A 2,732-nucleotide genomic window follows, 5' to 3' on the forward strand; every position below is an offset into this window, starting at 1 on the left:
GGTTAGAACAGCTACAGGCAGTAATTTATGCAAGAAAATAGTTTAAAGATGAGTGAACTGCCTTCAGAAAGCAATTAAACATTTGTTCAGTGGCTTTTGAAGTGACCTGGTTGTTTTGCCCGTTTTCAGGTAAGAAGAGAAAAGCAATCACCACTATCTGCTACCTCCTTTGTAAACTTTTCTTGTGGGTAGCCTCCCACATAGGTACTGAGGATGGAGAGCTAAGCTGAACCCTGGCACAATTAGTGCCTGAAGAATATCTCAATTTATATTGTTACTACTCAGTTATTTCCCTTTACATAATCCTCTATATATAATCATATATTAGTTCATAGAATGAGTGCCTAAAGAATATCTTACCACTCAGTTATTTCCATATATATATATATATATATACACACACACATATATAACTATATCTTAGTTTATAATTGGAGAAATGCCTAGAGTAGACACAAAACAGAGCATGAATTAAGGAATAGGCAGCTTATAGTTGGAGGAATGTCTGGAGCAGACACAGTGCAGAGCGTGATTTAAGGGAACAACAGTTACACCAGGACAAGAATCCATGGCCCAGGCAGCAGTGTTCAGTATGGTAAAGATACCCACTGTATGGCAGGCTTGGGGCAAGAGCCACTCCTCCTGATAAAGGAGTTGTAGGACCTTGCTCCAGTTCTTATTGGAGGGCTGCCCTCAGACCAGCAATCCCTCAAGCATCCAAGGGCTCAAAACCTCTCCAGATAATCACATGCTGGTGACTGTGAACTTAATCAGCTCTTGTTACTGTGCTAGCTCAAAAAGCATCCTCCTATAGAACTAACTGGAAGCTGACAGCAGGTGGCGGTAAACCCTGACAGCTCTGTCACTGCTGTGTGACTTAAGCATCCTCCTATAAATCTTAGGAGTAGCATGACCATAGATAAAGGTATTGCACACTGCACCCTCTTCACTGCGCACGGCCCACATCCGTGCCTCGGTGACCTAATAGGGGTGGACCTCTTACTGCACATGACCCACCTCCTTGCCTCGATGACCTAATGGGGATGGACCCCTTGCTGTGCACTATCCACCTTCTAGCCTAGGTGACCTAATGAGGGTGAATCCCTTGTTTTATTGCTCACAGATCCTATCGCTATCCTTAAAGATGACTTCACTCAATACCCTGCCCCCTAAACTATACACAATAAATACAGATGCTTCTGGACATTTGGGACCTCACCTGTCTCCGCTTATAGGTGGTGTGGCCCCCCTGAGCCCAGCTGCATTTTCCTTGTACTTCTGTGTCCTGTCCCTTTATTTCTCAGATCCTGTGCCTCAGCACAGCATAAGGGACACCCCACAGCCCTGTGGGGTCCTGAGCCCTACATTTCTGTGGTTGATTTTTTTTTTTTTGGTACCAAATTTCTTTATTTGAAGGAATGGTACAAAGAACTTAAGTGGATGTTTTGGTACAACTTATAGAAAAGGTAAAGGAAACCCGAATATGCATGCACTGCCTTGGTGACCAGGGAAGTCACCCCGTGGCTATGGGGAAATGAGCCTAAGGCTTAGCTTTCATTATCACTGTCTCCCAGGGTGTGCTTGTCAAAGAGATATTCTGCCAAGGCGGATTGGAGTGCTCCCATCTTGCGTAAGTTGGTCACGTGGTCACCCAATTCTTTGATGGATTTCACCTGCTCATTCAGGTAATGTGTTTCAATGAAGTCACACAAATGGGGGTCATTTTTGTCAGCGGCCAGTTTGTGCAGTTCCAGTAGTGACTGATTCACATTTTTTTCCAAATGTAATGCACACTCCATCGCATTCAGCCCGCTCTCCCAGTCATCATGGCCTGGTTTCTTGACATCCTGAAGGAAGAGGCGGCCACCTCGTTGGCTCTGCAGCTTCATCAGTTTCTCCATGTTCCCTCTCCTCATGAGATTGGTGAAGAAAGTACTTGGCAAAGTTCTTCAAAGCCACATCATCGTGGTCAAAGTAGTAAGACATGGACAGGTAAGCAGGAGGCGTAGAGCTCCAGGTTGATCTGGCGGTTGATGGCGGCCTCTGAATCCTGGTGGTAGTTCTGGCGCACCTGCGAAGGTGACGCGGTCGTCATGGCGGCTGCTAAGGAGAGGCGGCGGCGGCGGTGGCTGCGCGGCCCTGGAGAGGCAGCGGTGGACTTGGGGCGGTCCAAGGACACGTTGTGGAGGTGAGGGAGGGCTGGCTATGGGCGGCCGGCCAGGGTGGGGGACGAGCGCCAGTTCCGTCCAAGCACTGTTGAAGCAGGAAACCGCGGCAAAGAACGTCTCCTGTGGTTGGTTTTGTAAAGGTTATCTGGCCATGTAAACAATTAGGAGGCCAGGCATGGTGCCATACCTGTAGTCCTAGCTACTGGGGGATGGTGGCTGAGGTGTGAGGATCACTTGAATCCAGGTGTTCAAGACCAGCCTGGGTATTACAGCAAGATCCTCAACTATAAAACCAGAAGGATATAAAACTGAGAAAGTATACATCTAAGTTAATGCATCCCCATGTGGATCCTTGAGAACACTAGTGTCAGATGCTAATTTGGGTATTTTTTTTTTGCGTTTTACGTTTTGGGGTACATGTGAAGAACATGCAAGATTGTTGCATAGGTACACACATGGCAGTGTGATTTGCTGCCTGCCTCCCCATCACCTATATGTGGCATTTTTCACCTTGCTATCTCTCCCCAACTCTCCACCCGCCACTGTCCCTCCCCCATTTCCCCC

General features: G+C 47.3%; 1 pseudogene across 1 annotated transcript; it reads right to left on the bottom strand.

Annotated features, from left to right (window-relative positions):
* Nucleotides 1–1,392: 1,392 nt before the first annotated feature.
* LOC116565857 lies at nt 1,393–2,110 on the bottom strand (annotated as a pseudogene). Its single transcript, XR_004275627.1, has one exon. The product of XR_004275627.1 is annotated as a ferritin heavy chain pseudogene (transcript).
* Between the last annotated feature and the right edge of the window lie 622 nt (nt 2,111–2,732).

The sequence above is a fragment of the Sapajus apella genome, unplaced genomic scaffold (assembly GCF_009761245.1).
Source record: "Sapajus apella isolate SASKATOON/1434 unplaced genomic scaffold, GSC_monkey_1.0 scaffold41, whole genome shotgun sequence".
NCBI lineage: Eukaryota > Metazoa > Chordata > Mammalia > Primates > Cebidae > Sapajus > Sapajus apella.